Source organism: Neoarius graeffei, chromosome 2, assembly GCF_027579695.1.
Source record: "Neoarius graeffei isolate fNeoGra1 chromosome 2, fNeoGra1.pri, whole genome shotgun sequence".
NCBI classification, from domain to species: domain Eukaryota; kingdom Metazoa; phylum Chordata; class Actinopteri; order Siluriformes; family Ariidae; genus Neoarius; species Neoarius graeffei.
This window is the reverse complement of record NC_083570.1, coordinates 27,059,737-27,073,724: the sequence shown is the minus strand read 5'-3', so window position 1 is coordinate 27,073,724 and position 13,988 is coordinate 27,059,737. Positions and strand designations below refer to the sequence as shown.

The following is a 13,988-nucleotide window of genomic DNA, read 5'->3' as shown; positions in this document are numbered from 1 at the left end:
AGTGTTTTAGTAGACAGAATGTCCAAAATGAAAAGTTAGTTTTCAACTGTTCAGCTAAAAAAATGTTATTAAAACGATTGTGTTGTTGAAATGATGTGTTTGCAATTTATTTATAATCAAAAACTGATACAGGTGGATGAAAGAGTGATAGTGTGATTAAAAAAAGTACTATACTAGTACTGTACTGAGTGATAAGAAGTCCTAGTGAATAGACAATAATAAATAATTAGGTGTATGTTTCTGCGCGCGCACACTATGACTCAAAATAATCGTAACGGCAAGAAATAAAAGTTACTTTCACCCCTGAGTAAAATTCATACATGAACAAATTTTGGGGGGCGGCACGGTGGTGTAGTGGTTAGCGCTGTCGCCTCACAGCAAGAAGGTCCGGGTTCGAGCCCCGTGGCCGGCGAGGGCCTTTCTGTGTGGAGTTTGCATGTTCTCCCCGTGTCCGCGTGGGTTTCCTCCGGGTGCTCCGGTTTCCCCCACAGTCCAAAGACATGCAGGTTAGGTTAACTGGTGACTCTAAATTGACCGTAGGTGTGAATGTGAGTGTGAATGGTTGTCTGTGTCTATGTGTCAGCCCTGTGATGACCTGGCGACTTGTCCAGGGTGTACCCCGCCTTTCGCCCGTAGTCAGCTGGGATAGGCTCCAGCTTGCCTACGACCCTGTAGAAGGATAAAGCGGCTAGAGATGATGAGATGAGATGAGATGAGATGAATTAAGACACCATTGTAATAAACTTTTTTGTTTGAGAACTTTTATTTTGAAATAACGCCACTTCCGTATTCATGTTTCTGTAATGTGTTGTTAATCTTCTGGAAGCGACGTTTATCAGCTGACCAACTGTTGAAATAAAATGTAGACGTGTACAGTTTATAAGAGCAATGTTTTGTTAATGTTGTGTCAATCATAAGGAGCTGCTGTTTTGAAGGTAAGTTTCCTCTGTCCATGATCAGGGTAGTTCTGTGACTGTGCGAGCTGAATACAGATGATGAGATTAACTACTTTATCACGGGTTTATTTATTTATTTGCTAACTTGCAGTTCGATAGCATTATAAAGAAAAATTGCACACATTAATCACGGCTTTCTTCAGCCTTCTTACGCATTGTTTATAGGATTAGCAGATACTACAATATCCAGTGACAATCGGCTGACTTTCCTTAAGAGTCTTCTTTCGAAGTTTTTCCCCCCCTTAATGCATGTTTAAAGGTGCAGTAGTCGATTTTTAAAAATATTTTACTTGCACAAACAACTTGGAAGATGTTGACTACATGATTAAAAATATTGGCTTAAACCTTGATCTCAGTACAAATTATAGTAAATGTTTTGGAAAACTGACTTCCGGTGCGGAATGCTTGTTCGTGTTTGGATGTGCTTCCTGTAGAGATGGCAAACGAATGAATCTTTTTGAATGAATCATCCGAATGAACGAACTGAAACGGAACTTTGTCGAGTTTCCCACACAAAGATCATCGTTGGTAGCGCGAGCAGCACAATGAACACTCTCTCTCTTAGTTAAGATGCTCTTCGCGTTAAAGTGAAATGTAATGCCCCTAAATCACACTTTTTTCCTTGTACAAAGCAACAATCATTATGTTGATTTGACCATTTGTTTTCGAACCATAGCTGATCCAAAAGGCCAAAAATTAATGGAAAATCAATAAGATCAGCCGATTTTCACGGAATCTGCCACAACTGAACCGGAAGATCCCGATGGGATGTGTGATGTCACACATGTAACAATTCAGGTATCAATTTTGTTCATGGGCGCAGCATTGGTTAGACCAGTCTCATTATGGAATCACGTTTTGGATAGAGTTCTGGTTGGGATTCTTATATGTCGGATGAAGGGGCAGATGATTATCTTTTTGAGCCCCTAAGACGAGAAACTGCCAGTTCACTCAGTCCATGACAGTCTTCCTCTGTAGTGCGTGTGAGCTGGAGAGATGCAGTCAAGCCGGAAAGTCTGCACACTCCTTTCACCTTCTCCACGTTTTATTACATTACAGACTTATTCTCCAATAGATTGAGTTCATTTTTTGTCACAAAATTCTACAGAAACTAGCCCATAATGACAAAGTGAAAGCAGTTTTTTGACATTTGTGCTAATTTATTAAAAATCAACTGACCCTGCTCAGACATCAAATTTCCGTCTTGAAAGATGGAAAGACCTAGACGCCGCCGATATCAACGCAGCACTTCCCGAACATCAAGAGCAGTTGCCAACAGGAAGCTCTCTCAGTCGCAAGGACTGGGTGACATTGAACTGGGCAAGGAGTGAAGTGGGTAAAACGAAGAGGAACCTGGCACGTTGGGGTATTGCGACAGATGCAAGATGTCCCTGCGGCGAAGAACAGACGATGGACCACATCTTACGGGACTGTGCACTAGGTCCTCACTGCTCTGATGTGGACCTAAGAGAAGTCACCAATACCTCCATCTCCTTGATAAAGCACTATCGTGACAAGATATGATGATGATGATGATGATGATTAAAAATCAAAATGTAAAATATCATGTCCACACCCTTTGATATGACACCCAAAAGTGAGCTGAGGTGCATTTTGTTTTCACTGATACTGCTTGAGATGTTTCTACAACTTAATTGGAGTCCACCTGTGGTAAATTCAGTCGATTGGACATGATTGGGGATTGCCAACACCTGCCTATATATGGTTCCACAGTTGACAGTGCATGTCAGAGCAAACTCTAAGCCATGGGGTCAAAGGAATTATTTGCACACTTCAGAAACAAGATTGTGTCAAGGCATAGATCTGGAGCAGGGTACAGAAAAATTGCTGCAGCTTTACAGGTCCTAAAGAGCACAGTGGCCACCGTCATTCGTAAACGGAAGAAGTTTGGAACCACCAAGAATCTTCCTAGACCTGGCTGCCCGGCCAAACTGAGCGATCAGGGAAGATGGGCCTTGGCCAGGGAGGTGAGCAGGAACCCGAGGGTCACTCTGACAGAGCGCCAGTGTATCCTTGTGGAGATTGGAGAATCTTTCAGATCATCAACCATCCAGGCAGCACTCCACAAATCAGGCCTTTATGGTAGAGTGGCCAGATGGAAGCCACTCCTTAGTAAAAAGCATATGACAGCCCGCTTGGAGTTTGCCCAAAAGGCACCTAGAGGACTCTCAAACCATGAGAAACAAGATTCTCTGGTCTGATGTAACCAAAATTGAACTTTTTGGCCTGAATACCAAGCATCATGTCTGGAGGAAACCAGGCACCGGGCATCACCTGGCTAATGCCATCCCTACAGTGAAGCATGGCAGTGGCAGCATCATGATGTGGGGATGTTTTTCAGCAGCTGGAACGGGGCGACTAGTCCTGATAGAGGGAAAGATGAATGTAGCTAAATACATAGAGATCCTTGAAGAAAACCTGCTTCAGAGCACTCTGGACCTCAGACTGGGGTGAAGGTTTACCTTCCAACATGATAACGACCCAAAGCACACAGCCAAGAGAACAAAGGAGTGGCTTTGGAGAAAGTCTGTGAATGTCCTTAAGTGGCCCAGCCAGAGCCCAGACCTGAATCCAATTGAACATCTGTGGAAGGAGCTGAAAACGGCTGTGTACCGATGCTCCCCATCCAACCTGATGGAGCTTGCAAGGATATGCCAGGAGGAATGGGCAAAAATGTCCAGAACAAGTGTGCCAAGCTCATAGCTTCTTTCCCAAGACGCCTTGAAGCTGTAATTGCTGCCAAAGGTGCATCGACCAAGTATTAGATTAGTGTCACTTCTTGGAAATTTGTGAATTGCTGTATACGGATTTGAACATCCAAACACAACGCAGTGCTTTCCCATCATTATTTTTTTGTAAGATTCCAACAATGATCTCCAATTTCAGTGAGTAAACAGGCATGGAGTCAGATGAACGGAAATGACCCAGATAACCGGGGTTCCACACGTGACGTCATGCGAGATTAGCCCTGGGGCAAGGCTGCCTTTTTCCGGGATCTGGAAGTCGCGATTTTTTCCATAGTTTTGTGCTTGATAATAAAATAATTATTTCCTCCTTGCTTTATTAATTCATTTTGGTAATTACTAATGATATTTTAAAGCATTACAATAAGGCATTACATGCGGTTTAAGAGGCTTGTGGGAAACCCACCCCTGATTTGTTCATCTGACTGTCTGTCTACTGTCTCCACACACTAGTGTACTGAATCTCACTTGTCTCTCTTGTTAAAGGGTCCTGGTGCAGCATTTAAACATGATTGATATCAATAGTACAAGCCCTAATTATAATAATGCGCACAAGTGCAGCCACCTGATTAGCTATCAAAAGCTTAACTCCAGAATCACCAAGTTTTACTGCACATTATTCATTGTCCTCATCGTTGTATCATTGGCTGTATTAAAACAGTCTACTGCAAGATGCCTCCAAATGGTACGGCCTTGGGCGGTGCACAAGATGTCATCCGCTACAAAACAATTGTTGGGGTCAATCCATTCTTGAACTTAGTAAGAGAAGGATCTCTGTGGTCTCCCAGGGGTCTTCTCCCATGGATCATAAATTCTGTCATTTGAGACTTTATCCAAGCGTCTGATGTTCAACATGATCCTATAGCATGAGGTGGCGCAAACTTTTAGTTTAGCACTCATGACCTTGCTGATTATTCATGTTTCACAGCCATACAGTAGAACAAATAGACATGTTGTTCTGAAGAGGTGGCACTTCAAGTCCAAAGGTATTGACTGTGAGTGCCAGATCACAGGCTCCAAAATGCGGACCATGCAAGGGCTTTCTTTCTACTCTTGAAGTCATTGAGACCACTAGTAACCATGGAGCCTAGATAACAGAAGTTGTTGACTTGTTTTAGTATTTCTGACCTTACAGCAGTGCTTAATTTGTGAAGTGGGAGGTCCCGGAACGCAGGACGCAGGTGGGTCCAGCGACTCAAAAAAAAAAAAAAAGGCGGGGGGTGGTTTACTATAACTTTACGCACACACGCCTATTGTGTGTGTAAAAAAAAAATATATATATATATATATATATATGACATTATGATCTTAGAAAACGCTTTAGTGACAAACAGTTACAGACAGTAATATGTCGTGATATTATGTTATAAAATATTATTTTTTATTAGGCTATATATTAAATTTATCTTCTAAAATAACAGACTACTCATATCACAACTGGTTTATTTCACCATTGGAGATCAGATCACACAGGACATGAGTTAAATGACTCATTTTAAGGATTTAAGTAGGGTATTTAAAAGCAGTGCTAGCGGGACTTCGTGGCCCAGGTGGATAAGGCGCCATACCATAAATCCGGGGACCTGGGTTCGATTCCGACCTGCGGTCATTTTCCGAGCGCTCCCTGTTTTTCTCCTGCTCGTTTCCTGTCTCTACACTGTCCTATCCAATAAAGGTGGAAAAAGCCCAAAAGAGAATAATTTAAAAGCAGTCCCAGCAAACATAAGTGCAATCAATTCAAGTAATAGTTAAGAAATAAAGGGTTTACAAAACAAGTTGGAGAATTCATTTAAAAAATTTTAGTCAGCTTTCTTGTTTTTTTTTGCCATTTTTTCCACAGCGCAAGCTAACGGCTACAAAAAACCCTGTTCTATTGAGCGGAAGTATACACCCCATGTCCCTCCCTCTTCCCCTTTCGCATAGATTTTGTGGATGTCATAGGAGAGAAATCAACAACAGATATCAAAACCGAACACTAAACAAATTTTTATTTACTTATTTATTTAATTTATTGTTTGATTTTTTTTTCCCTTTGTGATGGTCACGGAGGTGATCTGATCCATTTAAATAGCTGCCGGAACACCGAATGAAATGAAAATAGCTGCCGGATCCGACGACGGAGGTTCCGGATCTTGTTCCGGCTCAAATTAAGCCCTGCCTTACAGTGAGATTTTTGGTTCCCAGGACAATTTAGGGCCTTGTACTCTGTTTTGCTGGTGTTAATAAGGAGTCCTACATTAGCTGCTTCCACTTTGAGGGACAGTTGCATGTAAGCTCTTTTGAGGGAGGATTCTAGGAGGCAGATGTCCTTGGCAAATTCAGTGTCATTTAGATACTTTACTGATTATCTGGTTGACCTTCTAGGATGGGTCAGTAGGCCACTGTTAGCATTATTATTTGTGGCCTAGCACATAACATAGTCTAAGATGAAAAGAAATGGGACGAGATCATCACCTTGAAGGACTCCTGTAATTACATCGAAGCCATCAGACATCTCATTCTCATCTCATTATCTCTAGCTGCTTTATCCTTCTACAGGGTCGCAGGCAAGCTGGAGCCTATCCCAGCTGACTACGGGCGAAAGGCAGGGTACACCCTGGACAAGTCGCCAGGTCATCACAGGGCTGACACATAGCCACAGACAACCATTCACACCTACAGTCAATTTAGAGTCACCAGTTAACCTAACCTGCATGTCTTTGGACTGTGGGGGAAACCGGAGCACCCGGAGGAAACCCACGCGGACACGGGGAGAACATGCAAACTCCGCACAGAAAGGCCCTCGCCGACCCCGGGGCTCGAACCCAGGACCTTCTTGCTGTGAGGCGACAGTGCTAACCACTACACCACCGTGCCGCCGCCATCAGACATCTGGCTGTTAAATAACACAGCACTCTTATTGCACTGACCATTTCAGAGGGAATGCCACAATGATGAAGTATGGCAAACATGGGCTCTCAATTGATGGAATCAAAGGCCTCTTGGAAATCTATGAAGGTGGTCACTAAAGGTAACCATTTTGCCTGGAAGCCTTTGATAATTCACCTCAGAATATAGATCTGCTGGGTGCAGCTGCGCCCACATCTGAAGCCAGCTTGATTGCACCTCAGGATTGGGTTTATGGTGAATTGGATTCTGTCTAGCAAGATCTTATTGTAGACTTTTGCGGAGATGGACATTAGGGTTGTCCCCTGATAGTTGTTCATCAGGGAAAGGTCACCTTTCTTTGGTGTGGGGACAGTGAGGTTACTGATCCACTGTGCTGGGGGTATCTTCTCGATTGCAGCAGAAGCCATGGATAATGGAGGCCAATAGAGGCCATGGCTTCATTGCCATCTTTTAGGCCTTCAGGTGTGATGCCACAATCAAGGCAAGCTGCCTTCAAAATGCTTTCAAAATGATTATACCTGGTGTTGATTATTAGCTCATTGGCTGACTGGGAAAGAGGCAAAACGGTTTGAGAGTTTTAACCAAAATTCCCTTTTCAACATGCAGGTCTGCAGGTTTCTCCCAATTGTACTTTTTGAGGTTCCAAGGTTTGCCTTTGGAAGTTCTATGGCTCACTTAAATATTAGCACTCAGGATATGGTGATCTGAGTTGAGCTCTACACTGCTGGAGGCTCTGCAGTTTCTAAGGGAGTTGGTCCATTTACTGCTGACCAGAAGATAGTCAAGTTGGGCAAGGGAGCTCAAAGGGTGGGTCCAGGTCCACTACCTAGACCAAGGGTAAGGAAATCTGTATTGAACATGTTGCAAGGCAGAAGTGAAGATGTCCCTCATCATTGTTAGTGGTATCATGTAGAAGGTGGGGACCAACTACTCTTGAAGCTTCATCATGGCTGTCTTGGCCTAGTTTAGCATTGAAGTCTCCAATAACCAGATATACGTTATGACACTTGATGTCTGATGTGTGGGTACTAAATATGTTGTAGAATTCATCTTTCTTGTCAGAGTCGGCCATCTTAGTTGGAGCATTAAACAACAGTGAAAAGTCTTGGGTTGGGCAATTCCATGTAAATGTCAACCTCACCATGCAAAAATAAAGCAACGTAATACATCAAAACCACTCCCAGAGATATCACCTAGGCAATAAACAAATAAATACATACATAAATAAATATTTTGATCACCTAATATGTTACTGTCAGTCTTTCTTTCTTATAATGTAAAACCCAAGCTAAAATCAACTTTGATCATGTACAATTCTGTATTATTGCCACAAGCCACAGAAATGTATGCTAAAATCCACAAAACAGCAAAACAATAGCCATCCTAAATATTATTTAAGAACTTTGATAGTTTTAGCTGATATTTAGAGAGTTTTTCAAAGGGTTATGGTGGTTAAATTGCTGATTTTCTAAACATATGCCATGTCTATTTCAGACGCGTCACATCCATAACGGAATTTCGTCACATCCATAACGCTGACTTTTCCTTCCGAAACTCTGCATGAAATACAAAATATTTTAAACAAAGATTTTTTAATATTCACCTTGGTCCCCTCTATCAAATGGATATCTCCATTTCGACATTAGGTTTACAATTTCACAGAGTTTGATAAAAATGTACAGTCACCCAAGAAAAGTGGTACTTTTTCTGTCACATCTATAACGCATCTTTTATTGGCATTTTCTGGCATGCCCTAGATGTACTTGTTCTAGAATTGTTCTTGTTCTATCACTTCTCCAGTATGGTACAGCCTTAAAATATGCAACACCTGTTTAAATACTGGGAGACAAGAAAACACGCACTGGGTCATTTGTTGCCATTTTGAGTTCAAGTGTTATGTTTAGCAAGTCCATAACGCTGGAATTGCTCGGTTACTGGTTTGTTTTTTTCCCCCTTTTTTTAAAAAGAGATGATGCGGTTTGAGTTGTAACTTGTACTGAGGATGCTTTTGACCAAGTGCTTTGTGACAAGGCGGCCCACGCCTCCTTGTTGAGATTTGGCCGCAGAATTGCGAATGAACAGTCAGTTCTTGTTATCAGACTGAAATATGGAAGTGGTGGTGTTCTTGTACTCCAGTGATGTTGGCGTCTGCATCCAGACTACCACAACACAACTGGTGGAACTTGCCTGACTGGTATAAGGTCCTGACGTAAGTTGATATGATAATTGGTATGCTAAGGGAGATTCGGTCTCTATCGGCTGCAACAGACCTCTTGGTTTTCTGTTTCGTGTAATCAGAGGAATGACCGTGATCTGGCCAACCCTTGGCCAAGTTTTTGGAATTCTAAAGCTGCAGACTATTTTGTTTTGCCTCATGTCTGTGGCAATACTTGGATGATTGGTCCCAAGTATGCTGTTTAGGGGGTAGGTGTTGCATGTTGGCTGTTGGCTCATAGAGAGCTCGTCCGCCCTTTGACAGGTTTTTAGTCCTGCTGGGTGACATGTCACCCTCTTCTCACTGGTGGGCGAGCCGGTTTAGAAGCTGACCACCTGTCTGCACAGCAGATTGTACTGGGTTACACTGCTACCAGTAGCAGGGTCAAGAACCCTGATCTGACGAAAACACACTGCACTAATATGGCATGCAAGGATGCAATGCTCGAAAAACCTCATGTCCAATCATCTGAAACGACTAAAGTCTGGGCAAGGACGAGTAAAACTTGAATGGTAATCGTCTGATCGGATGACAAAAGTTAGTACTGGCAACCTAAGCAACACAGGTGCTAAGAGAGCAGGGAACCAGTTTAAAGTAGCTAATCTTGTTTCATGGGAAATGCATTAACTTCTATTCATCAACACAAATATATATAAAAGTACAAAAAATATTTTGAGGAAATCATTCAAATTTCCTTGTTTTTGGTTGTAATTCATCAAAGTATGCATGTGTTTGAGTGTACTGGAAAAGCTCGGCTCCGAGGGGTCCATGTAATGACGTAATTATACAGATTTGGCTAAGGGTGACGAGGGTCCAGGACATCGTGTGCCAGCAGCGCGGTTGAAGCGCCAGGTGTCAAACTTGGAACTTTTATATTACAACTGGAGTTAATAATAAACGATATCACTGAATAATGTTCCTTACCTCTACCGTGTGTGTGTGTGTGTGTGTGTGTGTGTGTGTATATATACGACTTTTTTAAAAAATATTGTTTTTGTTTAATATATTTCCTAATGGGGCGGCACGGTGGTGTAGTGGTTAGCGCTGTCGCCTCACAGCAAGAAGGTCCTGGGTTCGAGCCCCAGGGCCGGCGAGGGCCTTTCTGTGTGGAGTTTGCATGTTCTCCCCGTGTCCGCGTGGGTTTCTTCCCGGTGCTCCGGTTTCCCCCACAGTCCAAAGACATGCAGGTTAGGTTAACTGGTGACTCTAAATTGACCGTAGGTGTGAATGTGAGTGTGAATGGTTGTCTGTGTCTATGTGTCAGCCCTGTGATGACCTGGCGACTTGTCCAGGGTGTACCCTGCCTTTCGCCCGTAGTCAGCTGGGATAGGCTCCAGCTTGCCTGCGACCCTGTAGAAGGATAAAGCGGCTAGAGATAATGAGCTGAGATGAGATATTTCCTAATGATATTTTTATTTTCTAAATATCTATCAACATACTGCCATTGTGGTACGGGAGCCTGTGATCGGTGGACAGCCGACAAAGGATGTCTTCCATTGGTTGTAAATCATGACATAAAAATCGTAAACACATACGGGACCTGCTGATTGGCTGTTCACATACTGAAGCCAAGCGGAGATGTCCGGCATCTGTTGCTGTTGTCTGAAGAAAACTACAGCTAAAAAAAAAAAGCTCCCACTACCAGATTACTTGGATAATCTTTGTCAGAAAGAAGCAAGGGATAGATGTACACAGAAATGAGTTTATTAGCGGTTATGATCCATACAAAATTCCTCGAAACGACGGGAGTGACGGTGCAGATTTGTGGCTTAGCATTAGCTACATGTTGGAATATCCATTCTTTTTCCTGAAAAGTCCCAACACAGAAGAACAGTTTTAAAAACTACAGAAGCAAGAAAACTTTCTTTGTGTAAAGACCCCCCCGACATCAGCTTTTGGGAACAGAGTGGTTCCATGGTGACATTTTGCACAGGACTGTGTTCCTTTGATAACCGAAACAAAGCTGTAGCTTTTATTATTATTATTATTATTATTATTATTATACTCATTCAAAACTCTCTACAGCTTAATGCACCCTAAATTGTTCATTCCTGTGCTACTAGAACTTTCTTTCTTTCTGACTGTGTCTGCATATATTGGTGGTATGGTTTTGTGGATTTATCATAATTCAGGGATGAAAGTCTTCCGGATTTACCCGGAAATCCGGATATTTGACACAACTCTTGAAAAGCTCCGGTTTCCCGAATGGAGAAATTAATTTTTCGGATTTTTCACATTCCTAGACACGGCGTAATATTTCGCATCATCCTTGCATGGGCGCGGTCCTTAAATAGCCAAAACGTAGTTCATTGATTAAAGACAGGTGTTCTTTGTTAACGGCGCACGTGCTGGAGCTCATTAGGCGCGCGCGTGCCCAAGGCGCGCCTTCAGGTGCATGTGCTAAGGCGCGCAGGACTGACATCGTTCTGCACAAGCGCAACACAATCGCACTAGAAAGCATGTTCAAGCTGCCAGTGTAGCTGCAGTCTTTTTAGTTGCAAATTACAAATATTTCCTCTTGTGTTAATAATTCGCCATATCAAAACAAGCAAAACTTTCCTCCTTCTTTTGATGTGAAGAGAGGTAAGCAGTTTATTATATAAAATATTTTTTTTCCATCAAAGTTGCATTTTGTGGTTTTGAAGCTAAGTTTTAGTGCTGTTTCTAGAACACAACATCAAGAAAACGTGGAAGAAACAGCAATAATGGAAGAGCCGGTTTCTAAGCTACCTAAAATTAGCAATGGTAATTTATTTTTTTGTTACATAATGTACTCAGGCTGCCAGTCAGTGTGTGACAACCCCCCCCCCCCCGAAAAATCCTAGCTACGCCCCTGATTTACATGAGAAATTTGGTATTCATTGGTGTGTTTAAATTTACAGACAATACGAACTAATGTAAACAATTGTCTTAACCTCGCATAAATATGAATTGGAAATTTTTAGTTCACTTTAGCTTATGCAAACGCACAACTCTGCTAAAAGATTAAGCCTTGTTTATCAATGTCCCCAACATTGAAGCCTGAAAGCTTTAGAAACTCTAACAGACCTTTTACTTTTTAACAGTACTATTTTGGGATTTTGCTGAATTTACCTTCAACTAGTGATGCTCCGATCACCATTTTTGGGCCCAATCACCGATCACCAAAATCATGATCGGCCATGATCGGCAATCAGCAGATCATAGAATGGCAGGCGAATCTGAATCTTCCATATCTTTTATATATAATCTAGCAGTGTGTGCACAATGTGTAGAAATGAAACTATGAATTAACTGTATTGAAAAAACCCCCAGTAGAAATAGTCAAGATCTTGAACTACCAACTGCTTTTATTTTCTTATATAAAATTAGACAACTTAAGGCTACTCTAGGCCATCTTTCCCAAATAAGGCAGAGAAACATAAAACAAGAGGGGTCAGGAAGACCAACACGCATTAGATCAGCTTAATGGGATGGGATGAAGTTACACTAAGGCAGACCTGGGCATTTTACGGCCCGCGGGCCGCATCCGGCCCTTTGGTTCATTCTGACTGGCCCACGTAAGGTTAGTTAGAAATTACAAAATAAACGTATTTTCTAATTTTACCTCATGCATGGACTGAATGTGCATTGCTTTTATTTTGAAGTTGTGTTCAACAAAAACGCAATGCGCGCGACATAAAGATGACATGAAATCCCATGAAACCTAATCCCGCGATAACTACTTCCGTAATTTGTCCAGACCAACCACAAACTTGTATGTCATCCTTCAAACGGTCCAGCCAATCACACAGTGTGATGTCACCAGCAGGCGCCGGAGCCTGAGCCGATCTGTAGATCTGATACCTACACCGAATTGACGTTGTTGCGAGCAGGTCATAAGAAGACTTTAGCCCCCAAAATGTCCACAAAAAGAAGAAAGGTAGGTGCCAAATGCAGGGCTTTCAACAAAACATGGACTGCTAAGTATTTATTTACTGAAGTCAGAGATAAAGCCGTGTGTTTTAGTTTGCGGAGAGCAGATCTGAAAAACTGAAAAACACCAAATGAAGTGATTAGACTACAAATGTGGGCATCATTATTATAATATGATGTATCTTGCTTGATATTTGGAGTAGAAAGACAATATTGTGATGTCTTTATTGTGTTTTGGGGTGAATGTGACTGAAAAAAAAATGGTACAAACGTTCATATTTTGTTAACCATTGTTTTGGGAAATTTGATTGAATAAATGACATTTTTTGTAAGGCAACCTCGTTTTTTCCATACTCTTACCAGTCTTAGGCCATGTACACACGTTGCCGGGTATTTTTAAAACCGAACATTCCCCCCCGTTTATAAAAATGTTTTATCCACGCCACCTCGTCTTCGAAAAAAAATCCCTTCCACACATAACCGAACATCTGCGTTTTCAATCACATTCATAAGCATTCCAAACCTGTAGATGGCATTATTTCCCCAAACCTGTAGATGGCATTATTTCCCCAAATCCTACCCCCTAATCACATCAGAATAGCACCTGCACAATAATTAACGCTTTCAAGGCATTACTCCGATCCATTACTCTTTGTCCATGCTTAATCTGGCTTCTGCAGTAAACAAAGGTCGCACGTTTGACGTCAGGGCAGATTTGTTGTCATTTTTTTGGCGCAGATTGTGACGTTCTAAAACGCAAAACTCCGGTTATCTCTGTCTACACGAAAAGGCATACACGGAGTTTTCAAAAATCTTCACTTTGCCCGGAGTTTTTTTAAATATTCGTTTTTGATGTGTTTTCATGTGGATGACAGGCCAAAACGTAGAAAAATATCTTCGATTTAGCAGATACCCGGCTACGTGTGGATGGGGTCTTAGCAGCTTGTAAAAACAATGTTATTTACTGCTTTATATAAAGAAATACAATTAATATTATGCAGAATTTAGTTCAGCCTTTTGGTCTGGCCCGCCACAAAATTTTCTGTTTCTCATGTGGCCCCATGGAAAAAATAATTGCTCACCCTGCACTAAGGCATACTTGGAAACTGTAGCCTCTCACTGAATACAATTAAATAATTGGCAGCAAAATGTAAACACCAAAACTGGCCACTGAAAATTATGGCAAACTTTTCTGCTATCATTATGAATGTCTGATGTTGAGGAACAACCAACTGTTTTATCCAAAAAAATAAGTAACGCCAATGCCAT

General features: G+C 41.9%; 1 protein-coding gene across 4 annotated transcripts in view; it reads left to right on the top strand.

Annotated features, from left to right (window-relative positions):
• Positions 1-795: 795 nt before the first annotated feature.
• Positions 796-13,988, top strand: part of snx14 (sorting nexin 14) — a 160,101-nt gene continuing 146,908 nt past the window's right edge. For all 4 annotated transcript variants that reach the window (XM_060914039.1, XM_060914036.1, XM_060914037.1 and 1 more), the window contains exon 1: positions 796-935. The gene's annotated coding sequence lies outside the window, so the exon portion shown is untranslated. The remainder of the gene's footprint in view (positions 936-13,988) is intronic.